The sequence below is a fragment of the Tamandua tetradactyla genome, chromosome 5, assembly GCF_023851605.1.
Source record: "Tamandua tetradactyla isolate mTamTet1 chromosome 5, mTamTet1.pri, whole genome shotgun sequence".
In the NCBI taxonomy this organism is placed as follows: Eukaryota; Metazoa; Chordata; class Mammalia; order Pilosa; family Myrmecophagidae; genus Tamandua; species Tamandua tetradactyla.
The window spans coordinates 147,886,867-147,914,348 of record NC_135331.1 but is presented as its reverse complement, the minus strand read 5'-3'; the positions used below and the strand labels follow the sequence as shown (position 1 = coordinate 147,914,348).

General features: G+C 37.9%; 1 long non-coding RNA gene across 2 annotated transcripts in view; it reads right to left on the bottom strand.

The window, feature by feature from the left end:
• The window catches only part of LOC143684968 (uncharacterized), a 188,098-nt gene that overhangs the window by 136,740 nt on the left and 23,876 nt on the right, over positions 1–27,482 (bottom strand). The window contains exons 2-3 of one of the 2 annotated variants that reach the window (XR_013176294.1): positions 15,231–15,277; positions 11,708–11,821 (exon numbers count right to left, since the gene is read on the bottom strand). This is a non-coding gene — a long non-coding RNA (uncharacterized LOC143684968). The remainder of the gene's footprint in view (positions 1–11,707; positions 11,822–15,230; positions 15,278–27,482) is intronic. The other variant, XR_013176295.1, reaches the window with a different exon arrangement.

Here is a 27,482-nt window from a genome sequence, read left to right as displayed (position 1 = left end):
CAGGTCATCCCTCCAATGGAACTATGTCATTTTGTTTTAGTTTTTTAAACACTGAGGTTATAGTCTGTACTTTAGTTTGAGAATGGTGTGTGCTCCTGAAAGCTAATGATCCAACATATATTTACCACACGTTGTGCTCAGCACCCTGTGGGCTCTCCGGTAGACACAGAGCTTGGTCCCCATGCAGGAATCAGTGAAAATTCAAGCCTATGGATGGCTGTGAGCTACAGGCTACAGATGCTCTTGGAAATCAGAGAGGGAAAACACTGAGGACTGAAATGGTTAACTATCATCTCCCTGGAAGAGGGAACTTGAACTGATTTCTGAAAGATAACTTAGGATTCAAAAGAAAGGATTCTGGATTTTTCAAGTGGGGAACAGGTCATGATCAAATTCTGGGAAGAAATGAAACAGAAGTCTGGACTGGCAGGAAAGAGAGGGTGATATTAGGAGGTAAAGAAAGATATCTGGCTAGGTAGAAAAGCATGACCTTTTATAGAATCTGGATAATCAACAAAGAAGTGAAACCCAATGCAAAAGCAAAAAGATCAGCGCTTGTTCTAGTTTGCTAGCGGCTGGAAAGCAATATACAAGAAATGGAATGGCTTTTTAAAGGGGGAATTTAATAAGTTGCAAGTTTACAATTCTAAGGCTGAGAAAATGTCCAATTAAAACAAGTCTGTAAAAATGTCCAATGAAAAGCATCCAGGGAAAGATACCTTGGTTCAGGAAGGCCGATGAAGTTCAGGGTTGCTCTCTCAAATGAGAAGGCACATGGCAAACACGGTCAGGGTTTCTCCCTCAGCTGGAAGGGCACATAGCAAACACGGCATCATCTGCTAGCTTTCTCTCCTGGCTTCCTGTTTCATGAAGCTCCCCGGGAAGCATTTTCCTTCTTCATCTCCAAAGCACTGGCTGGTGGAATCTCTGCTTTGTGGTGCTGCAGCATTCTCTGCTCTCTCTGAATCTCTTCATTCTTTAAAATGTTTCCTCTTTTATAGGACTCCAGTAAACCAATCCAGACCCACCCGAATGGGTGGAGACACATGTCTCCCAATCCAGTTTAACATCCACTCTTGATTGAGTCATATCTCCAGGGAGATGATCTAATCACAGATTCAACCATACAGTACTGAATATGGATTAGAAGAAATGGCTGCCTTTACAAAACGGGATTAGGATTAAAACATGGCTTTTCTAGGGGACATACATCCTTTCAAACTGGCACCGTGTTTAAGGAAGCTTCAGGTCACAATTATATGCATGGCTTGAATGGGAATGATGTTGGGATCCGGGACACCTGTTTGGATGCAGTTATATAAATCTAGGTGGTAGCATCATAATCCAAAAGATATAAGACTGTATAACAGGAAGGGAATTCATGGACTAGCTCAAATCCTTTCTGTTTTCAAATGTGGAAACTAGGGCTTCAGAAGGTTATACGGCTTGTACCAGTTCATCATCTAACCAGTTAGCAGAGTCAGGACTGAAACCTATTTTGGGACAAGTAGAAAATTTCACTGGAGAAATTTTGAAGAAAGAAATTGCAGGACTTAATTTTGCAACAACAATAGCGATTAAAAGAACAAAGTTTTCCTCTATGTTTTAAAGTCTAGCAATGGATGGTTTAACAGTGCCACCATTAACCATGAGAGAGTTAAGAAGAACTAGATTGGAGGGAAGCTAAAGAGTGAGATTTTGATTAAATTAAATTTCAGGTGATTGTAGACTATCTAGAAAGGCATGTCCTACAACAATTGGAAATAAGCAACTGCTCAGGATGTGTAGCTGCTGTGCAAACTGCTCTCCTGAACTCAAGTATCATCATATATCCAACCACTCATCTGACACTGGCACCTTCAATTTAGAGTGACCAAAACTGCAATCATAACTTTTATTCCTTATTCAATGGTTGGTACCATTAACTATGCAGTGCATTCACTGGACAATATTTATTTCACAGAAGTCAGAAACCTGGGACTCATCTTCATCTCCTTTTACCCCATGTCTGGCAGCCAGTTGGTGACCAAATCCTTGTTGGTTTTTCCTCCTTAATATTTCTCCATTTCTAGTATTGCCACGTTGGTTTAGACCCTCATCATCTCATGCCTGGTTTAAGGCAATAGACTCCTAATTGGTTCCATTGTTTTTGGCTTGAATTCCATTTTTACCTTCCTCATAAAACCATTAAAGTGACCTTTCACAATGCAGATCAGATCACCATGTTACTTCTGTACTTATCATTCTTTACTTACTACACTCATAGTTTATATAGAGTTTAAGGCCCCCATAATCTTGTCTTTGTTTCCTTCTTAAGAACTCACTGTGCTCCAACCAATGGAAATATGTGGAATTCTCTGAATGTTCTATCTGGTTATAGGTCAGTATCCAATATCTTTGATCAGGAAACTCCCTCTGCCTGGATTGCCTTTCTCTCCATATCTCCTATATTTATTCTCTCCACCCCTTCTAGCTGGTGAACTACTGATATTTCAATGCTGAACACAAACATGACCTTCTTTATGTAAACTCTCCTGATCATCTCCCACCAAACAGAATTGATCAGTCCTTCCTTTGTACCTTCTTTGTACATAATCCATATTATTCTATTGCAAGTGTATTTGAATGTCTATATCCCCTTCTAACTGGTTGGTCCTTGAAGGCAGTAGCTATATCTTACTTGTCCTGTATCTCCAAAAAGTGATAGTACATAGAACATATTTCATAAAAGTCTGCATTTATGTATTATATAGACACCTAAAGATTACCTGAGTAAAGGTGACACTTAATGGGACTAGAAGTTCAAATTTCCCAAGGGGTTCCTTCAGAGACCTGGATGACAATTAAGGTCCAAGACATAAAAAGGCCATACAAAAGGCAGCAAAAGAATGATAAGTACTGTCCAAGAAGCCAAGGAGGAAGCATTTTAAGAAGGAATGGGAGGAAATCATTCAAAGCGATTTTTTTTAATTTTTAAAAGATGTTCATAATATCATTACTACAGCACTGAAAAATTGAAGACATTCCAAATCTCCAAAATAGGTCATGCTCTAATATGTTGATTTGACAGACTATTATGATCCTAATAGTCTTAAACAGGAAATAAAAACAGATAAAACAATGCCAAATGAAAACATGGAAGACAAAGTTGTACAACACATTGGTTATGCCCATATAATATGAGCTTAAATTAAAAATCAGTAGGCAAAAAAAAAAAAATCAGTAGGCAGAATAAACATAGTCTCTGTGCTCAAGCAAAGGAATTAAATATATTTTTTCTGAAATATTTATATGTTTTATCTAAAAGTTTAAGTTTTAAAAAATAATGGGTGTTATATTGAATTCAGTAAAAAGCAGCCAGTATTTATAAATAAGATCAAGTCTTAAATGGACTTGGAAGTTACTTATTTTATAAAGGAACTAAACCATATGTAGCAAAAATTATCAGGCTATATTGTCTTTGCTTCATAAGTTCAAATTTTTTATTTTGTGTGTTTTTTATAAAACAAAAACAAAGTATACCTGTACTAATATAAGATTTATTTTGTGCCTGTGATGGTCTGCTCTTAAAAATAATTGGAATTTGGGCAGTCTACAGTGGCTAGCAGGCAGATATCTCGCCTGCCATGCCAGAGACCTGGGTTTGTTTCCCAGTGTCTGCCTATGAGAAAAATAAAAAAATAATAATTGGGATTTGAATTTACCAATTCCTTCTCCTGAACTAAATTTCCTAATATTCTTACAAGAGACTTACATGCTAAACCAACCAATAAACATAATAGAGAGTCAACACAAAAAATAAAACATTTGCTTGGCATAAATATCACAAGCAAAATCAAAAGACAAATGACAAATTGGAAGATAAATCTGTAACATATATCACTGAAAAAGGGCTGATATCCCTGTACCAATTTGAAGCTATTATATACCCCAGAAAAGCCATGTCTCAATCCTTATCCAAACTTGTGGCGGGCAACCATTTATTTTAATCTTGATTCAATACTACAGCATGGAAACTTTTGATTAGGTTATCTTCATGGAGATGTGACTCCACCCATTCAAGGTGGGTCTTGATTAGTTTACTGGAGTCCTTCAAAAGGTAAAATATTTTGAAAAACCTTCAGAGCAGATGCAGATGCTTGGAGAACAATTGTTTCTGAGCTGACAGAGCCAACACGAGACCCAGACGTTTGGAGATGCAGAGCCCAGCAGGCGTCACCTTGTGCCTTCCCGTGAAATGCTAAGCAAGCCAGAACTCAGAGCTGTGTCCCAGAAGAGCTAAGTGAAGGCCCACAGATGCCAAGTGAGGAACCCCCATGGGAAACAGAGGCTGAAAGCAATGGAGCCCAGGAGCGAGGGACCAGCAGATGCCAGCTGTGTGCCTTCCCAGCTGACAGAGGTGTTTCAGACGGCATCAGCCTTTTTTGAGTGAAGGTAGGTGCCTTAGTTTGGACATTTTCTCAGCACTAGAATTGTAAACTTTGTAACTTAATAAATTCCTTTTTTAAAAGCTGTTCCATTTCTGGTAGATTTCTTTCTGGCAGCATTAGCAAACTAATATATCCTTCTTTTTAAAAGAATTGAGAAAAAAATGAACAAAAATCCTATTAAAATGTGGGCAAAAGATAAGAACAGTCAATTCACCAAAAAAAAGAGATTTTAAAATTTCTTGAAACATATGAAAAGATGCTTAACTTCACTCATAATAGATAAACGCCAATGAAAATTACACTGAGGTACCATTTTTCACCCATCAAATTGGCAAAAATTCTAAAGCTGTATTTATACTCTGTTGATGAGATTGTCTCATACAATACTGGTAGAAATGCAAAATGGTACAACTCTTATGCAGGGGGATATGATAATATTTAGCAAAAACTGCATACTTATTTACTCTGTCATATGCAGTTTTGTTAGATAATGTCAGATATCAATCCAACAATCCTATTTCTAGGATTTTTATCTAGAAGCTATACCTGCATCATTATGAGGTTATTCTTTACCACATTATTTGTAACTGAAAATTATTGTAAAATACCTAAGAGCCCAAATATAAGAGACTGAATAAATTAACTATGGTACAAACATACATTGAAGTCCCATGGAGTAAAAAGAATAAGAACAATATCTATGAACTGATAAAGAGTGATTTTCATATCAAATATAGAGAGTATAAGACAGAAACAGAAGTAAAAGAAAAATACAATTATCTGCTTAGTTTTTGGGGGGAAAGGAAAGAAAACAATGAAATTATTGCCTGTAAGTATACGGAATGGGTTGAAAGGAATAAGATGAAGGAAATACAGACATACTTTTTTTTGCATGGGCAGGCCCTGGGAATCGAACCTGGGTCTCCAGGAAGCCAGGCAAGAATTCTGCCACTGAGCCACTATCACACCACGCTAAATATACTTTTTATATACTTTTGGAAGCATGTTAATTTTCTACATATTCAAAAATAAGAGTAATCGACAAGCGGGGGTGGGGGGAGCATAAAACCTAAAACTAAATGCAAACAGAAACAAAGGAACCAAAACTATATTTTAAACATGTGAACCAAACTATATTTTAAATAAATAACATAACCACATTTCAGGGAGAAATAAAGAACTAACCCAAGTTACTTTAGAATATAATATTTGACCCTCAGTCTAGGGAAACAAAAAATTACAAACAAACCTTGTTTTTTGTGTGTGTGTGGTCATGAAGATGTATTAATTCTGAAACTACTTTGGTCATGAAGATGTATTAATTCTGAAACTACTTTATGTGCGTTGAAAGGGTGAGCAAATAAGTAAATGCACTGATATTGCCAAAAGTCAGGGTTTTCTGCAGAAGAAGGGACTTGCATCTATGGAATGGAGAAAGGCGAGTAAAGAACATTGTGAATTTAGATTAAAATTAGAAGTATCAGTATGAGCTTAAGATTTCACATACATATGCATATGTGCACGCACGCACACACCTACATACACACATACACACAAGTTCTATCTGCTAAACAGTCCTTGTAGCAATAACCACAAATTGCTCTCCAATCTTAGTTTCTAAATGCCATCGTCTACTAATAGGAACCGGAGCTCCATGAAGAAATGTTGATTCCAGGTGTGGAGCAGGAAAGCCTCAAGATGCAAAATGAGCCTTGAACATCATTTTTATGGCCAAAAAGTAAGGAAGTACTCTAAAAAATGCTCGGAACATGTCAAAAAGACAAAAGCTAACTTGAAGGACCTCCAACTGACTAAATCTGGGACAATTTACACATGAAAAAAAGCACAGTAATGGATTAGAACCCACTGAATAAAACAGGAATCCATGAATCCATACTGATTCTAGATAATGATTATGTAGGTGTAGTGCTGCTTTGAAAGGAAGTATGCCCCCTAGAAAAGCCATGTTTTAATCAAAATATCATTTCATAAAGGTAGAATAATCTCTATTCAATACTGTATGTTTGAAACTGTGATTGGATCATCTCCCTGGATGATGTGATTTAGTCAAGAATGGTTGTTAAACTGGATTAGGAGACAACATGTCTCCACCCATTTGGGTGGGTCTTGATTGGTTTATTGGAGTCCTATTAAAGAGGAAATATTTTGGAGAATGAGAGATTCAGAGAGAGCAGAGAATGCTGCAGCACCACGAAGCAGAGTCCATGAGCCAGCAACCTTTGGAGATGTAGAAGGAAAATGCCTCCCAGGGAGCTTCATGAAACCAGAAGCCAGGAGAGTAAGCTAGCAGATGACGCCATGTTTGCCATGTGCCCTTCCAGCTGAGAGAGAAGCCCTGACTGTGTTCACCATGTGCCTTTCCAGATGAGAGAGAAACCCTGAACTTCGTCGGCCTTCTTGAACCAAGGTATCTTTCCCCAGATGCCTTAGATTGGACATGTCTATAGACTTGTTTAAATTGGGACATTTTCTCAGCCTTAGAACTGTAAACTAGCAACTCATTAAATTTCCCTTGTTAAAAGCCATTCCGTTTCTAGTATATTGCATTCCAGCAGCTAGCAAACTAAAACAGGTGTAGATTGATATAGAAAAGGATTTTTAATGTCTCTTGTTTCGATATTAATTTCTTTATTATTGATAATAATGAATTTTAGATTTTTTAAATTTCTTCTTTGAATTGTCTGCCCATGAACTTACCCTTTATTTTGGTAAGACTTTTAGTATTTGTTTTTGTGAGTTACCTTGCTCTCTCATGAGAGTGCTTTTTATCTCTGTCTCTCTTGATAATACATGTATATGTATGATGATAAGCCTTTATCATATTTATTGAAACTATTTTCCTTAGTTGTCATTTTCTTTTTAATAAAAAAGAGAAAATTTTTATTTTTATGAACGACTTCTGAAAATGAATGCACATTAAGAAAAACAACCACATAATTACATTTTGTGCTTTCAAACATATTCTTTAAACTTTTCTCCCAAAAATAAAATAAAATATGCCCCAAAATCCATAGTGGAAGAGGGAAGGAAAGAGACAAAGAAGAGAGAGCCAAACCGTGAAATCCCTCAGTTATGCCTGAAACCATTCAATTGCAATAGTGAAGGACACCAGAAGAGAAAAATGTGACCCTCTTCCACAGAGAAATTAATTACTTTCTTAGATTTGAAACCTTTCCAATGAAAAATTTTCTGTTGCCCAGAAGCACCTTTCTAATTAATGATCTTTAGTTTCTCAGGTAAGATCATTCTACACAAATCCCTTCTCAGCTCTTTATGAGGAGAGAAGCATTTAAGAAGCAAACTGCAGGCCGAAAGAACAGGAGAGTTTACACGGAGGAAATGAACTGAGAGAGCCTGTGAGCCCTCCTCTTATGCCTGGAGCTGACGAGGGGCTGTAAGGATCTTAGCCCCTGGCTCGGCGGAAAGGAGACTGTGCTGACTCAAGGCTCCAGCACATTCTTAAAAAAAAATCAGTGCACAGTTAACTTCTAAATTACTGAGAACAATTGTAACGATCAATAGAAAACAGCAACCTCTAAAGACATTTCCTACAGCATAATTTGAAGAAGTAGAATACATGAAGCAGTGAGCCACAGAAAATCAGGTCTTAGCACTAATTAGAAAATTTTTCTAAGCGCTCCCTCTCAAGGAAATCAGTTCACCGGTTAAAAGACCAATTTGAAACATGTTTGGTTTACAAATTTTCATTTCGACTGAAAAAAAATTACAGCTGGATACCTGAACCAACATTCTAAAGAAAATTGTGAGACTGATTAATTCCTTACTGTTAATAAAATTGTAATGGAAAATTGATTATTCACTAATAGTTAAAACTATTGTTCTGCAAGTCAGAGTGAAGACAGCCTATAAAGCAGAAAAAAATAAAATACCCACTAGAGTACCCCGTTTAATTAGAAAAGAAAGAAAGGACGTTAATACTTATGTCCCCACAAACATTACTTCCTCCCTCAAACTGTGATTGTATAGCATTTACATGTAACCACTTAATAAATGTATGACTTCATATTTGGCTATTAATTCCAATTTAGTAGAGCTATTTTTTTCTCTTTAACTTGATTCTATTTGACATAGAGTAGAGAAGCCACAAAGAATGTGTATGTAATGTGTATTTAATTGTGGATATTTTTCCCGGTGTGGTGGATTGGAGCTCTGTACCCCAGGAAAAAAATATGTTCTTAAACTTAACCCATTCCTACGATTACGAACTCACTGTAAATAGACCTCGTGATGTTACTTCTGTCCACATGTGGCCCAGCTGACTCAGGATGGGTTTTAAGCCTATGATTGAGGGCATTATAGGGAAAGCCACAGAGAGAGAAAAAGCTATGCAGAACACCTAGGAGAGAAGGGAGAAATAGGAGAGACCACCATGTGCATTGCCATGTGACAGAAAGGCCAAAGAGCAAGGATCGCCAGCAGCAGCCAAGAATTCCACAGTATCATGAGAGAAAGCATTGCCTTGATAATGTCTTGCTTTGGGGCTTCTCCTAGCCTCAAAACTCCAACCAATAAATTCTAGTTATTAAGCCAAACCATCGCATGGTACTTGCTTTAACAAGAAGGAAACTAAAACGTCCCATAAATAGGTTAGGGTCCATTTTTGCCCTTCCTATTAATGGAAAAGTCCATGACTGCTCAACCAGTAGTTAACCACTGCTTAACGACCACTCAAGTCCATCCATCTCGTCTGACCTTTGTATATGTGCTGTTCACCCTGGCGTGATGTCCGAGAACTATAATGCCCTGAGAATTCATCTGCCAAAAGTGATGCTTTTAACATTTTTTATTTTAAATAGAAATAAGAAAATAAACTCTCGTTGAGCAAATCAATTGGGCCCACTTTTCTCCTTGGTGAAAGGAACACAACCTTATAAAAATAGACTCCCCATTTTTCTTAACAGGAGTATCATCCCTTCTTATCTGATTGATTGGTATTAATTATTACCAATATTTCTATCATCCTCATCTCCGTGTGCAGACACAAAATGTGGTATAATTTTATAGTTTCACTTCATTCTTCCTATACGCCAGGTAACATCCTATACGTAATCCCTTCATATTGTCTCAAGTACTTTTCTTATACTTACAAAGCTAAAATTCAGAGCCATTATTCATATGTCCTTTTCTTTGATTTCTGAATTCACTGTACCTGCTCATTTGTATGAGATGAAATTAGGTATCATCTATACTATATTTTTAATACTTAAAATTTTAAATACTAAATTTAAAAATGTAATGCTAAATTTTTAACACTTGTTACAGTAATACATCTAGGTACAAAAGCAGAGGGCACATAAATGAGTAGGAATTGCAAATTTACGTTAACCCCAACTAAATATCAGCAAGTACGTAGCTATATTCTAAAGTCATATTAAAAATTTCCTTCTAAATATTTGGCAGACTGGTAAGCTATTATATTCTTTTATTATATAACTAATTATATCATTGTAGTAAAATTAGAAAACTGCAAGCCAAGTCTAAAAAAGAAAATCAAAATATCTCATAATCCCTTTCCCTAAGATAACCATTGTTAATACTCGGGGTATGACCTTCCTGACATTTCCACTCTTACATATGTTGTTTTTTCTGACAATAGTGGACTTGTATAGTGTGGCTTGTAATGTGTTTTCTGTGTCAATAAATACATATCTAAAACATTCTTTATAGCTGCATTTTCTGAGCATTCTAATTTGTTTGTTCACACTTTAAAAGATTTTTAGATATTATACCCAGGTCCATTTTTTGCATGATGTTTTTTATTTAACAGTTGCTTTATAATAGTTAATGCATACTGTTCATTTGAAGACTTCTATTGCATCAAAACATCAGCTAGAGAAACTATGCATGATAATGTGCAATCAAGCTAAATACATTTTTTTATTGAACTCCCACATTTGGTTTCTTGGGCTCATCTGCTATCAATTAGGGTGATAAGCAGGCACTCAAAAGCTAGCTTTTCAATTATGTTTTCTACCTTTCAACTGAAATGTTCCTGTCATTGCATATCTTGTAGTAATTTTGAAAAGGCTTCATCTTAGCAACCAAGTGATAACTTTAAAATCAAGAATCTGAACCAATTAATTCCTAACATTAATTACTTCTTTTAAAACAAAAGACACTTTAAAAAGTAAATGACTGCAAATATACTTTTTATCCCACTAACAGTCCTTATCTCTTTTTCCCCCAGCTCACAATTCTATTGACAGCTCATGCTTAGACTCAAATCATCATTCAAATCATAATTAAAGTATAATTCTGAGCTCTCTTTGTACATGCTAATTCCACAATCACCAGATGTAAAAGCTACACAGAAATTCCTATAGAGTATTATTAGCTCGCAAGGAACAGAATTAAGATGCATAAAAGTATCTTCTATAGCAAGTAAATATTTTGGTTTTAATTACATTATTACCTTGTTTTATGCTACTAATTACTACAATTTATTGTATAATTGACTCTCAGAGAAAAATACTGCCAAAGCAGTTCTGCAGTCTTAAACTGAAGATAGTCTATACTAATGATTTTGCCTAACTGTTCAGTTCCCTAAAAAATAAAATATAGAATATTTTTGTGATAGGTTTGACAAATCTCTTCCTGTTCTCCCACTAATATATAAAGTTATCATATACGGCAGTTATTTGCTGATTTACTCCTCTATAAATCACAGGGCAATAAAAAAAATGTATTTTCAAGTCTGGGGCAATGTATTATCCATCTTTATTCCCTAACACCCAGCCCAGTGCTTGAAATCTAGTAGGTGCTCAATAAATTTTGTTAGATGAATTAATGAATCAATCACTTAAAGTATTCCTTTGGCTTGACATCATAAAAGCATTATTGTTGAACGCCAGCAAGTATCTATTTCAGCCTTTACAGGTTAAAAACCTGCAACCTTTAGAGCAAAAGAGTGATTAGAAATAATAACAGTTTCCTGAAGATTGAAAACAAATGAACTCATTCTGAGACTCAGCAGTCACTTGAGCCGACTACCCTCGTGCAGTTTATGACCTCAGTCAAGCTTTTCTAGTGAAATAAAGCCTTGTGTACACACTGGGGCCATCTATTGTTCTCTGTAATTTGTATCAAATTTTAAAGGTTATAAATACTTGTGGTGAAATCTAGTTGCAAAGGTACATTCAGCTGTATTCATTCACACTCAGGTGCTTTTTTTTATTATTAGCTACGAAACTGGGGACCGGCATTTACTTAATTCATAATAACCTAATCACACATACCTTTCAACCCAGGATGTTCTCCAAATGCCATGATTAATTATGCCCTCCTTGGCCACATAACGGTCAGCTTCGTCAAATTCAACTAGGCCAAGCTTATTCTCCTAGGAACTGCAGCTAGCAATAAAAAGTGCCGAGTTATTTCTTACATACATATATATACTTGAATTCTTTTCAGATTTTAAAAAGTCTCATAAATTATATTGCAAGCAACAGTGAAATGAGTGAAAATAAGCATTGTTTAATATATAAATTTTCCAAGCCTATTCCAGCTTATGGCTGTGCTTTTTGTTTTCAATTTCTCTTGAACTAATGTGCCCTCTAATGGTTAAAATAAAAATATAGTCAGAACCATAAAAGAAGTACCAACGTAATAATTGCAAGTTATATTTCTATTTTAAAGATACTTCTTCGATTCAAATGACATCTTCAGGATTAAAATGGTTATGTCTTTAATACATAAGAAGAAGAATAAGGATTTTATTTGTTCTAGACAGCACAAATGAGATACAGTAAACAGACCTTTGTCAAATAGATATCAATGTTAGTTTCCTTTTAAAAAGTTTAAATGGGCAGGCAATGGTAGCTCAGTGGCAGAGTTCTCGCCTGCCATGGTGGAGACCCGGGTTTGCTTCCCGGTGCCTACACACGCAAAAAAAAAATAAAAAATAAAGTGTTAAATATTTTTAATGTGTCCATAAATGTCTTGCATGTGCCGATGTTAAAACATAAATTGGGACTATACATATCTTAATCTTATAATTTAACCATGCTCTACATTTTAAAAAGATAATAGATCACTTTGGATCTTTCTTCATTTTTATTTCTCTAATCTGAAATGAAGGTCTGCCCTCATCTCCAGAAATTATAAATATATGCACCCAAGAAAAAAGTTAAATAACCATGCTTTCATGTTCACAATTTACTCTCAGTGTTCATGATCTCTTATTTTTTGGTTCTGTTCTAATATCAGAACATAATGGAGATTCAGTAATTACCCAATTAATGTGACCAATGGCAACAGCCCATTAAATAGGGATTCAGGGAAAAAGCACTTGAAGGATTTAACTCGGCTTCCTAAGTTCAAGAAAGTTATCATAGTTTTACAACACAATTTATTTCTAACAAGAATTTGATCAAAACAGAAAAACATATACAAAGAAAATCTATTTAATTCTATCTGTCTAAAGGAGTAGAATTGAAAGCGAAGGCATAAACAGAGACTATCATGCTTAAAGTCTTTCTGCTTTGTTTAACCGATATATTTTAGACAATTTGCTTCTTATCAAAACTTGATAGTCTGTTCATATCACAGAATTTTCAAGACCCCTCCATTTATAAATGCTTAAAAAGACCCAACTTCTTCCCTGCCTCAGAAAAGGCCATTATTTTTCCTAATATATAACACGCAGTACCTATCACTGAGGTGAACTGATCTACCAAAGACTGCACAAAGTCTGTGATGGAGGAAAGGTTAGAATTTAGAATTATTTGTGCAGTCTGCTGACTTTGGCTGGTACTTCGTGTGCATCATAGGAATGTCTTATTTTAGTTAGAGAATTAGTTTCCTGAATTAGAGTTCTTTCTTCATCTAGTTTTATAAACATATTTTTATTATTATAAAGGACATTAATTTTTTTATTTTAAATGACTATACAAATATTGAAAGTGTTGTGGGCTGAGAAACAGGAAACCTGATTTCTAGTTCTGATCATGCTACCAAATGACCTTGATCAAGGCATGGAAGATTTGGATCCTCAGTTGCTCGCCCTATAAAGGAGGAGGTTGAATTTAATAACCTCTGAGACCCTTTCTAACTTGAAACATGAGATTTCTTTTTAATAACACACATGGAAAATATATATGGGCATTTTGCATATATAACCTAAAATTACAGGACATTATTTAGCTTTTTTAAGGTGATATAATTTCTTTCTTTTAGATTTTGTCACTGTGGTCAATCATTTTGCAAAAATAGATAATAATATCCAAACATGTTAGAGGAGGATAAAATATCTGGTGAATGCACTTTTAAACCATAACCACTGAGAATTAATGTAAATAATTCCTACTCTCAATTGACCTTGTTTATGTTTTGGTTATGTTGTTTTTCCTTTGTTTTGTTTTTGTTTTTTGGTATATATACCCACTTCTAGCACTTTGAGGTAAGGAATTATTTCCCCCATATCCACTCCCCATGGTACCACTATTCAATAAAAAGGGCTCCAATAAGGTTGACCAACACAATCAAGATTGAGTTTATCAGTTTAATGAATAAAATACAAGTGCGACTCAAATGACTAAATTATCAATGGAAGAGTTAAATGAATGCATTCTCATATTCTTGAAGGAAAACAGACACAATATTTCAAAGGGTTTAAAAGTATGTTTAATAAATGTATGTCTGCACCAAAATCAATAAAGTGATAAATGATTAGAACTAGAGATATCTTGGTTGATAAGAATGAAAATAGCTACCTAAAATAGCCAGCACAACTCACATTATGTAGAATTAAAATGGCACTAATGTGCTCCCAGTTCTTTAACCTCATAAATTCCCACTATGAAGGGAATTGGGAATCAAGGGAGAATGAAGCCACTGGTTCTTCTATGGTTTCTCCACACAGCCTCTGCCTGGTGGAACCTCCTCTGAGATCACCAGCAGTTTAATGGTAGCCAGGATCGCAGGCTGCGCTCAGAAACTTCCGTGCTTTGACTAGAAAGCCTCCCTTTCTCCATGATCCTACAAGCTCCTCTTTATCCTTTTATTCTCTCCAAGTAAGAGCCACTCCTTCCTTCTACCGATAAAAACTGAAGTCAAGGTTGTGTATGTAGCACACATGTAGATCAATTATCAGGGCTTCTACACTCCCAAACTTCCCTCCACGCCTCAGCCAGCTGCTGCTTTTACTTCTGCCTGTTCACTCTGGGCTTACAATGCGATTATCATTCCTGCCTCCTCAGAACCATCTGAAAGAGCAAAGCCTCAGGAAGCACACTGTGGACTGTTCATAATTATAGCCTAATTCTTCGACCGATTTAGGATCTCTGATGCCAATTGTTTTGTCTTAGTCTCTAATAACCTACTTAATACCCTTCCAGCCTGCATCACCAATTCTTTATGGCCCCTAGGGTTGCAAACTTCTGAGCCATACATATATATGGCAGTATTTATGGTAATATAGACAGACAGAAAGATAGATAGATAGATAGATGATAGATAGATAGATAGATAGATAGATAGATAGATAGATAGATAGATGATAGATAGATAGATAGATGATAGATAGATAGATGATAGATAGATATAGATAGATAGATAGATAGATAGATAGATAGATAGATAGATAGATAGATAGATAGATAGATAGATAGAAGATAGATAGATAGATAGAGATACGAAATCTGCCTCTGCAAGCATCAATGCTAGAGGCATGAGAAGCAGAATAAGGTGGCAGTTCAGACACTTGAATCACAAATCAAGTGATTTGTGATCCTGGACTTGAATCACAAATCCTTTACTTACTAGCTTTGTGATCTTGGACAAGAAACTGTAGGCTTCAGTTTCCTCACCTATAAAATAAGAACAAGAGTAGCTACCTTATAGAATTGACATGATCAGTCAAGTTCTTATGAATAAAATGACCATCAAATACCTGGCACATAAGTGATCAAAAACTATTAGCTATTTTTAGAATAGCCAATTTAACTTTCTCCTTTGTTCATAATGGTTGAACAATAAAAAAAGCAATTAAATTAATTTTAGTGACTCAACCACCTGGCAATCTTAGTTTCTATTTCTTTATAATCAAGTGCCCATACATCCTGGTTTGCCCAGTTTATACCTGTTGTCCTGGGGCAATTATTAATAGCAACACACTTTATTCTCAAAAGTGTCTAGATTTAGACAATTAATTGTTAGTTTCTCTAATTATAATAAAGAATCCTCAGTGGCTGCCTTGCATAATTAAGAAAATGAATAAAAAGATTTCTAAGATCATGAAAAATATGAGGATTTTAAATCTATAGATAGATTTTAAAGGAAAAAATATTTTGGTGTTTTGAAATCAAGTCTGAAGTCTTATTCTCTTATAAAGTGCTATTAGCTTTGGTTGACATGACGTAATTTGGTGGCTTTTTCCTTTTTTTTTTTAAATTTTAATAAGGAGGCTGTGGGGGATTGAATCATGTCCCCCACACAATGGCATATTCAGGTCCCAACCCCTGGTCCTGTAGTTGTGAACCAGTTTATAAATAGGACCTTGAAGATACAATTAGTTAAGATGAGCCCAAACTGAATGAGGGCGGGCCCTAATCCAATAAGGTTGAAGTCATCGTAAGCAAATGGCCACTGAAAAAGAAGCCATGGGAGAAGCAAGAAACTGGAAGTCAACAGAACCCAGATGAGAAAGAAGAACATGCCGCCATGTACATTGCCATGTGCTGGAAAAGCCAGGGAGCTGTAAAGATTGCTGGCCTGCCAGAAGATACTGTGAAAAGGCAAGCCTTCTAAACTCTGAAACCATGAGTCAATGAATTCCTATGGTTAAGCCAACCCATGGTATGGTATTTGTTTTAGCATCTGACAACTAAAACACAGGACTTGAATGTGTATGTGGAGAGCCACTTTTATTTCATTTGTTCAAAATGCATGAAAGTCTCTTTGGAACTGTGCCCTCACTCTCCTACAGTTCTTCCTCTTCTCATTTTCACTTGTTGTTCTAGTTTCTTTCACTGCTCAAGTAAATACCATGCAATGGGTTGGCTTAAACAGTGGAAATAGGCTGTTTTGACTCTAAGAGAAAATCCAAATCAAAGTCATAAAGGTGATACTTTCTTCCCAAAAGCTCGTGTTCTGGGGCTGGCAGCAAGTAATCCTTCATCCTTGGCTTCTCTGTTACAGATGGAAGCCTCTCCTGGCCTCTCCCTTCCCTTCTGGGTTCCTCTGATTATTCACTTCTTGCTTCCCATGGCTTTCACTCTGATAAATTTCATTCTGTTTATAAAGACTTGTGTAACAGGATTAAGCCCCATCTTTTTTTATATATACATGGGCAGGCACCGGGAATCGAACCCGGGTCCTCTGGCATTCTAGGCACCGGGAATCGAACCCGGGTCCTCTGGTATTCCAGGCAAGCATTCTTGCCTGCTGAGCCACCGTGGCCCTCCCTTTTATTTTATTTTATTTTTTAAGCCCCATCTTGATTAAGGTAGGTTACACCTTAACTGTAACTTCATCAAAAGGTCCTATTTACAATGGATTCACACCCACAGGAGTATATTAAGAACATATTTTTTCTGGGATACACACAGCTCCAAACCATCACATTTGTTTTCACTTCTTCTCTCCATTCGGCATGAAGTGGGATGTGGAGTAAACAAGAAGAGAGAGAGAGAGAGCTACACCCCTCTCCTTAAACTTTACCTTTGTTCTGTTAAACCAGGGTTCCCAGAAAAGCTGGCCAGGCTCCAATCCAAGCCTGCTGAATAATCACTCCTGGACAAACACTAGCCTAACTTCTCAAATATAGGGAAGAAAAAATATAGACTTGTAAAAGTCCTCTGTCACCGCACGCTATCTACATTTACTTCATTGCTAATATTTTAAAGTACTTAAAGCCAGAAATAGCTTCAGGAGAATGACAGAATTTTTTAAAGATTAAATTAAAATGTAGTACATGCAAATTATTTTTATTTCTATTTATCTCTTTTCCATAATACAAAGTAATTTTTCCAATTTGAATATTATACTACTTTTATGTCCATCTTTAATCACATTGCTTTATTATAACTCATTGATTGATAAAACTTGTAAAATCTAGGCCAAATGAATATCACATTTAAAGCATGTATTGCATCCAAACTGCTTACTTAAAAAGCTGATTGATTATATAAACATAATTCACAATTATGAAAAAAGGAGATTTTTCTATACTTCAGTAAGACATGCAAAATTTAATCTTAAATACAAATCATACCATAATAGCTTGAGTGTTGCAATGAGCTACAGGGAAAAAAAAAAGACAAGGATCCTGCAGAGAACAAGAAATTGTGAAAGCAATCATAGAGGGAAATAATTGTTACATTTATGATTCTTTCAATTATGGATTATGGAGATGACTGCACGGCAACCTCTTCAGTTTCAAGACAGCATGGTGTTTTATATAATAAGCTTCTGAATAAAACAACTATTATCAATAGTGTTTGCAACTTAATTGGCTACCTTTGAAGCTAAGGAGGACTTTCTCCTTTCTAGTTTGATTCCTAGCCATATTTTAAAACATTGGCATTCTGTCCAGCTGTTTAACCTCCACTTATGTTCTTAAAGTCTCCAGAGGATAGTGCAGATACATTTTACTAGAGCTGAGCAACATTTTCACAAGGGAGGAATAAACCTAACAATAAGCCCAGAATGTGTTAAGTATCCACAAGTTATGTGTTTATTCAAAAACATTCCTACATGTACCCCTACCCCATTATAATTACAATTAACATTGAAAGGAACATCACCTTAAACCACAAGTAAAAATGACTAAGGCCTTAACTAAAGTTAGCCCTTAAAGCCTAGACCATTTTCTTAATAGTATTAAGAAAGATGCATCCCTATTTAAAGATTTGTCTAGAAGAAGTCTTGCCTTAAACAGGCTTTGGTCTAGGGAAGGCTGATGTTCTGCCCCACTAGAAATACCAGCCACTGAGAATGGAAGCCTCAGAAATGCCAGTTTCACTTCACTGGTATAACCAGAAAGAGGGAGGCTTACTAATATAATACTGTAAAGGAAGAAACGCATGTGAGACATACACTTCAGGCCATAGAAATGAAGTGTTTATTGGCTGCCTGAATGTCATTTGATCATTAATGCCAACGCAGAAAGTGCCAAAGAAAGTGGATTATTAGAGACCACAATATTTAAAGAATACGCTGATTCCCAAAGAGAAGTGTCCCACAGTGATATAACCTCAAGTAAGTTAGCATTTTGATTGGTTTCACTAAGACTATTTTTCCTGGATGATCAGTGCTTATTTAAAATCAATTGGAAGGAAGTAAATGCGGCCTTGGGGAGAAAGTCTCAGTCACTGCCCCCACTCCATCAGTTGGGTTCCTGAAGGGAAGGAGTCTTTCTGTTCCCCAAGCAGCACCACCCCCCACCCCCTCACTGCTGTACCTATATGCTGCTGACTCTGAACAAAAGTAGATTTTATTTTTAGAGATGTTGAGAGGCTCCCAAAATACCTCCCCTAGAAGTCTGATACTGATAAATTCTTACTTTCATGGTTTTTACTGAACATCAAAGGATCGATTCTGGAAAGCCCTTATTAAAATACAAATAAGTTACTGGAAGACCTAATGCTTTATCACCCACTATAACTGCAAGAGCAAATTTGTAATTTTATAAGTTTATTGCTAGAAAAGGCATTGAAAAAAACAGGGAAAGTTTTTATTCATTCAAATATCTATTGTCAACCTACCACAGCTAGACAAATTGCTAGAAATCTCAAGATAAATACAACAGCATCCCAACCCTCAAAAGGTTTACTGTTTGGTGGGAAAGTATACAAAATGGACATACATGTAAATTATTTTATTGCATGGTAAATTCTGGAATCAAATAAGGAATCATTTGATAAAAAGGAACTGAAACTCACTTGGGACAGTTTAAATAAAGAAGATATTAGCAAAGAATTAAGAATGTCTATTGGCGGGCCGCGGTGGCTCAGCGGGCAAAGTGCTTGCCTGCTATGCCGGAGGACCTCGGTTCGATTCCCGGCCCCAGCCCATGTAACAAAAACGGAGAAACAGAATACAATAAAACAAGAAAATGTTTAAAAATGTTTCCCTTTCTTCCTTCCTTCCTTCCTTCTATCCTTCCTTCCTTCTCTCTGTCTTTCCTTTAAAAAAAAAAAAAAAAAAAAGAATGTCTAAAAAAGCACTTGAAGTCTCAACAGGGACTCAAACAGGAATTGCTAAGCCAAAAGGAACCAAGACAGCACCCCACTCCTTCTCTCTTTCTCAGACTTCCAAAGAGCTCCCAAATATGCCTTTTCTGCAGTGCATCACCTTTTTCCACTTATTCTTACAGCTCAACTCTCTCACCTTGTGCATATGGTACCTCGACCTTGAGACATAAGCGCTTACTCATCCAACATCCATAGAGAACTAATTCACTCTCTCTGTATCCCCATGTCAATTCTTTGTAGAGAGAATCTTACTTAATCCATCCCTGGTCCATGGAAAGAGTTTCTTAAAAGTATGGAGGAAATAACTGCCATTTTTAGTACAGTAAGGTAATTTTAAGTTCAGCCTTAAAGAAAAGGTAGGAATAGTCCAGATAACAAAGGGAAAACAAGCAGCCAGAGCATCATATTTAAAGGCAATGAAAAATGTGTTTTCATTCACCCAAACATATATTGTCAACCTACTGCAGCTCATGTTCAAAGGTAAGGATGGAGCAAAGCAGCCATTGTAAAGACCCATGTATAAAGAACCAAAGCCCAAATTAGAAAACCATGGCCAGGAAACATTTGATGGGACTGGGAAGATGGCCAGGGACTAAATGATGATATACTTTTTATACTCTGCTAAACAGTATGATTTTTTATTCTATAGATGATGAAAGTGGGTTGTGAAAAGTTTTAAGCAGGGGAGAGACAAAAACCTGCATTTTAGAAGGAAAAAAAAAAACAACCTCTAATAGCAGGGTGAAGGTTGAATGACAAGGAGGCCAGGCTGAATGCAAGACTATTCAAGAAGCTATTGCAGTAATTCAGACAAGAGCTGACACAGACTCGAAATAAGCCTGTGGTTAAAAAAAAAAATGTAGAGGAAAGGATGGATTCAAAAATATTTTTAAAAGTAAGATCTAAAATGGGATGGAATCAGTTCAGAAAAGTGAAGAGTCATAAGCTTTGATGGGGGTGGTTGATGATGGGGGGGCAGGAAAGTTTAAACCCAGGGCAGGGGCACCCAGAATGTACCAAATGGGAAAAGGAACATGCTGGGGGGAGTAACAAGCACAGAAGATGGACATTGGCTTCTTTAGAATTTTGCCTTGGGCTATCCTTTCTTATGGTGTCTAACCATTTTAACCTAAATAGAAAATGGCAGACCCCCAAGTCTTCAGGATGTGAGCACAATAAGCAGCAAAATAATTGGTAATCAAAGCTTAATGAAAGGCATATTCCAGTTATCTTGGCATTCTATTAAAATGTCTGTCAATTTAACCTATCACACAAAAGGGCAGAATTCATTCCTAGTGCAGCTTTAACTTGTGGATCTTGCCTTGTTTCATTATGTATTTAATTAGAAGTTTTCATGGTGATGTTTTCCTTTCAATTCCAAGAATAAAAAGTAAAAAATGAAGAATGTGAACTTCTCAGATGATCCCATGACTTTGAAGTCACATATCTGAATATATGATCTCTTGGTTTTGCATTTAGAAGCCCTGGGGAACGACATTATCTGACTGATAATGAATGCATATATTTTCATAAGAATATGCAATCTGAGCTAACTCAGCACAGGACACAGAAGTGACTAAGTATCAAATTAAAGCTTATTCTTTTTTGCGAGGAATTCACTCCAGCAAGAAATTGAACAAGCAGATTTAAAATCCAAAAACAGTGGGACCACCTCCTGAGACATTATTAATTATTAGTGGGCCCCAGTATTCCAGTCTCTTATCTCCCTATACACCCAATGCTCCCATTGATTTAAATTATTACCGTTATTTGCTAAATGCCTTCGGTGTGCTTGGTACCCTGTCAGGCAAAGGAAAAAAGGTACCATGCCTGCCCAGGGGCTTTCTACCTAAGTTGCACAGATATAATTTAAGTTGGAAAATGGATTGCAGTTGTCAGTTATAGTCTTATCTGTGGGCTTAGAAGCAATAGGACAAAACCAAAAGTATGTAAGTTCAAACACCTCTCTTGTCCCTCTTGGGTCTTTTCTATACTCCACAGCCTGGCGCATCGACCTACACAACAATATCACAAAAATTTGACACTGGTCAGTAGAGAAAGGCCATGGATAGCTCAGGATTGTTTCACTTAGAAACAATTTCTAAGTGAAACAATCCTGAATGAGTGTCTGACTTCTCATCCTATTCCCTGCTCTACTGGGGTGAAGCCTGTGCTCAGAAGCATCAGCAGTGAAGAGAGGTGAGTGTAAAGCCCCAGAACCGCTGTTTGTCTTCCCAGATCCTACACATTCATTCGAAGTCCTGACATCACCAGCAGCGCCCACCACCCTGTCCAAATATTCACCGTCCCCTCAGGGATCTTTTATATTTCTGCGACAAATATCCAGAGAGGTAGAATCAGAAATTTAGATGGCTCTGATTTAGATCTTATATGTGCCCTAAGAAACACAGTTTCTATATAAGTCTAAGTGTAAAAAAAAAAAGGAAAAACTGAGGCACACTTTCACCTATATTTGCTCCCGCCACTCCCATAATTACTAATAAAAAATGATAGGGGAAAAGGAGTGAATCAGGACTCCATTCCACAAGATGGAGAAGACCACGGAGGACAAACATGGAAAAAGAAAGCAGGTAGGCTAACCCTTGGACCAATGAAGAAAAGGAGAAGGGGCCCGCCACTCCCATAATTACTAATAAAAAATGATAGGGGAAAAGGAGTGAATCAGGACTCCATCCCACAGGATGGAGAAGACCACGGAGGACAAACATGGAAAAAGAAAGCAGGTAGACTAACCCTTGGACCAATGAAGAAAAGGAGAAGGGGGATAGAAGGGTGGGAGCCATGGAAGTGGCCTGAGGCACCAGAGAATAACTGTGGGTTTACTGTAGTAGAAAGTTCTTCCTGTCCCATGACCCCACTGCCATTGCAGCCTCCACCAAACTGACCACACCCCAAAATTCCACCCCAGCCTCTGCCAGTGGTCTGGGGATCTACCACCAGCTGTTTTCCTTAGGGTGTTCTCTGCTTCCTCTGCCCAGCAGGTAAGAAAAAGAGAAGGAATCCTCTGGCCAGCTGCACTGCGGGGAACTACAGCAATCAGCCAAAGTTACTTGCTGGCATAAAATCATTATGTCTGGTGGCATGAGCTCCACCACCTTTGGGGGCTGAAGCCGTTTAATACATTTCTATTGGAGGATGTCTGAAACACAATAAGGTATTTGCTACTTATGAAAGGAAAAATGAACAAAGAAAAATTATCTAAATTGGAACATATGTGTTACTTTTCCTTTGAAACATACGTTCCCTGAAAGCAAAGCTCTTGTCTGACCCTGAATACTGGGAACAGTGCATACTGCCACACATTTTCAAAGAATAATATATACTTGTATACATTTTCTGCATTATCACCTGCTGGCTTTATCACCCTCTGCCTTAGTCCGCATAGAGCCAAATCTTCAGTGACTGCCACCCAACAAAGCACCAACTACACCCATTTCTACAACTTCGTTCACCTCTGATGCCTCCTCTGGTCATCACTTTTCTGCTTCCTGTCTGTATTCCTTCTGTCCTGAATTCATTCCCCCATGCACGCATGATACACATTCGTTACTGATTCTAAAGTTATTTACTGAGTGCCTACTATGTATAAGACATGAGTATAAGGTATTGCTCAGGCCCAAGTTCCTAGAGTTTCAGCATTCCATTCATATATCTGATCTAACCCGCCGATTTCTAAAATGTCAGCTAGGTCTTAATCCACTGATGCAATATGAACCCAAGTTCTTACTCTATTCTCCTGTCATTTATCTGGAGATTCTTGGATATACGCATAGTCCTTTTCTTACTGATCTTTGCAGTCTTATTATTGGGACCACCAAAACCCTAGCCAATTTTTCTCTGAATAAACCTCAGTTGTTAATTATTAAATGAAATAGTTTTCAATAAATAGACAGTTCATGTGTTTGACAGAGACTGTAAAAAAGTAAATTCACAGGTGCTTATGTCCAGAAACGACTCTTGGGAGAAAAAGAGAGCAAAAGGAGGTGAAAATTATTTAGAAAAAAAAAGATAAAATTAAAAATAGCTAAATTCCTGAGACTTAGAAGTACAGCTGTATCATGTTACTCAAAAACACAGATTTTCAAGGAAAATAAATTGGAGTAAGGGTGAGTTTTCATTTGGCAAAAAGAGTTACAGTATCACTTTGCAATATGAATAAAGTATGGTTCAATCAGCAAAAACGGAATACACAAACCATTTTTTTTAATATATGGATATAGCAAAACCTGTAGAATTTGTACACTTATCATTCAATACAAGCTTGTTAAATGGATGACCATTTTTCAATTTTTTAACTCCCACTTGATCCTCTAAACCTTGCCAAATATCTAAAAGAATAAGAATAACCAGGTGGGAAGCATATTTTAAGAACAGCTTAAATGATTTAAGAATGGATCAGTTCTCTGCTTTCTCTTAGCTGCCCAGACAAAAGCTAATATATGAGTGTCAGATCTGGAATCCATAAATGTCATAAGCACAAAGCTGGATAATCCATATCAGTGTGCTGGAGGGGTGAGGGGAGAAGGGAAAAGAGACAGAGAAATTGCATTTAAAGAACACGTTATATAATTATAGTTTATAAATGTTGGTTAAAGGGATGTTCTAATTTTATTGTAATATATTGTTCCTAGTTTCTGTACTACCTAAATTATTGCTTGGATTTTATACTTCTTTGTCAGTAAATTACCTTTTTTTTTCACCATCTTTTCTATATCCCTTTTATTCCTACATTTCTTCTGGCTTTCTCATTCCTGCCTCTCCACCATCCCCACCCCCTCTTTTTTTTTTCATAATCTATTCTCTCAATCATTTTAATTTTTCCTATTTTTTAATCTTAAATCTGGTTTGTATGTTATCAGGACTATAGGCAACAGTGGCAGTAAGCAAGCATAAGAACTATAGTAACAACATCTCTTTTTTTAGTTAAAAAATACGTTTTCTTTTTCCTCAGTGAGGGTTCTAAGTTCTTTTTTATTGTTGTATCTTCGCTCGTTTAAAGGTATAATTGTGAATTAGTCTTTGCAACAAGAACCCAACCCCCCAAGCTAGAAGCCCAGAGAGTTCAGGGTCTATGAAACTTGCAAGTGCCTCCACTTTTTGATGGGAATAGATTTGGGTCTGGATGAAGTCACCGACGTGCTTCTCAAGGAACAAATGTCAGCGCGACCTATTAAAGTCAACCCTGCGCTAGGTAGCAACAATGAGCTGGGGATTAGCATTGACAGCTTCCTTAATGTGATTCTTTTGGACAGGGATTAATTTAATGTGTTGCTGTCAAATGAAACAAAAAACGAGATGGATTTACTAATGACTCTATTCTATACCACACACTTTTCCACCCCTGATCCATGTCAGAATGAATCTGACAGCAAGAGAAAATAATTTTTTAAATGAAAAGGAAGAAGACATTGCCTTCTTGACAAACTTTCCAGAAAGGAAATTTTGCTGGGCTCCCCAGAGGGAGGATGAGCGCGGGGTGCGGGGCCACGTGAAGGAAGGCACTTCCAGTGCAGTTCCTCGGCATCTCCCACCAAACACCCAAAGCACCAGGTTGACGGGTCCCAGCTTTGGTACGAACTTTCTAGAGGGCCTTAACTTCTCCAGATCCTCGGTTATTTAAATCTCTAAATTTCCTCTTGCCTCTACATGGGGCCCCACCCCCACCCCCAAACCCACCAGGAGCACTAGCCTTGCTCCAAAAAACAGCTCGATGTGCGGCACTAGGCTGTGACAGAGAGGGGGCGAGACAAAACGCGAAGGTTGATCCTTAGCAAAACGATTTGCCAAGTCAAATGCTAAAGCCTCCTTAAAATAATTTGGATTCTGCTTTGTTCTCCCTAACAAAGAAACTTTAATTCGCAGTTCTCTGGAAGAAAGACAATGCAGACGAACCATTTGCAGGTGAAAGGTGTCTCGTCAATTAATACTCATTAAATAATCACTAAAGGCTGGCAGAAGCTAGTCATCGAACAAGGTGCTCATAACGAGAAACTGCATCGATTTCAATATAGACCGGTCATTATTCTTTCTTGTGATTGTTTATTTTTATTCTCCATTTCTGTGAGCTGCACAGATTCCTAGTCGTATGTATGTGTACATATTCATGTAAGTTACAGTGAAGTTTGTAAATACCCCGGCCTCCTCGCGTCTGGGAATCTGGACTCATTCGCCCAGATGCCCCCGAGTCCAGGCTCTGGGGACCGTTGTCCTCGCCCGGCGCCCGGATCCCTGCGGGCGCGTCGGTGCGTCCGTGGGTCGGTGGTTCCGGGGCGGGGGAACCGAGGTGCGGACCCCGCGATGAGCGCGCCGCGGGATGGCGTGGCGGGGGGCCAGGGGGACCCGAATATCGATTAGGAAGAGCCTGGACGAGGCGGAAATCGTAAGGATGGGGCGCCCTCCCCACGCCGGAGCCCCGCCGCGCCCGCCCCTAGCTCCCGGCCGCCCACGACCCCCGGCCGGGTCGGGCCGAGACCCCAGTTGGGGAGGAGCGGGTCCAAGAAGTCCCCCCAGGCGGCGCCCCTAAAAAGCGCAGTTGCTTGGGGAGAGATGACCGCTTCCCGCCCTCCCGCGGGCTCCGGGCGCTGTCGGCGCGGCTGCTGCGGCCCCGACTCCCGGCCGCGCTCTGCCCGCCCCGCGCCTTCTCTCCCGGTGCCGCGGACCGCCCGGCCAGAGCCGGATCCCGGTGCAGAACAGGAGACAATCCCGCCTCTGGTGACCTTGAGCAGTCACCTAACCTCTGAATGTCGCTGTTTTCCGACCCGTAAACCGGGTGGATGATACTGTCTCGGCGGGCTCCGGGTGAGAACGAGATGGAATGGATGCCCTGCCCCTTCTTCTTTCGCCTCCGCGTCTTCCTTTTCTATTTTCTGCCTTCTGTCTTCTCTGGCTTTTTCTGTCGTTTCGATCCTGTTTCCCTCAGTTTTGTCTCCCCAGTCTCTCACAGACTGCTATTTTTCTTCTCTTCTTTCTTTTCTTCTTTTCCTCCCATGTCCTTTACTGTAGCCAAAAAAATTAGTCAAGGATTTGTTTCCACTTCCTAAAGCCGGGACTCGCCAAAGCAAGTACCTCTAATCTCCATCGGCCCCCTCCCCAGGCCACCCCAAATAAACAGGGCGATCAAGGAAGAACTCGGTTTACTGTTATGTGGTCTCATGACACTCGTCCCCTCGCCCCACGCCCACACATTAAACTTCTGCTGTGCGAGAGCCGTGGGACTGCGGCCGCCCTGGGCGCAGGGGCCGGGTGCCTTGGCCGGACTCGATAGACGTCCGCCAGCGACCCGCGGGCGGAGCCGGGAGGCGAAACCCGGATCCAGATTTCCAATTACTGGTCTTGGGTTCTTGGTGCGAGAAAAACAAACGTTTATAATGTTCCATATTCACACATGAAAAGAATTTTTTAAATATTCAAATAAACCGAAGAATAGTGTAAAAAGAAATTAATAGCAAAATGTCTACTCAAAGTGCTTAAAAAAAAACACTCTCCCGTGATTTTTAACCTATAGAAGTGAGGCTGGCATCAGGTTCTTCATTTCGGAAGTTGGTTAGAAGAAAGAGCAAATTATAACATCACAGTTGAAATGCCTGAAGTTGGTGAGCTGCGTTCACATTTATTAAAACATTTTAAAGATGCAAATATGTTATTTCTTTATAAAACAAAGCTACTAACTATACCACCATATTATACATAGTATACTTAAAATGTCGTAGACTATAACCAAAATTTATACAAGCAAGAACTTTTTAAGAAGAAAAAAGCTCAGTGGGGTAGGGGGAAATAAACTCTTAAAAGTGGAGAA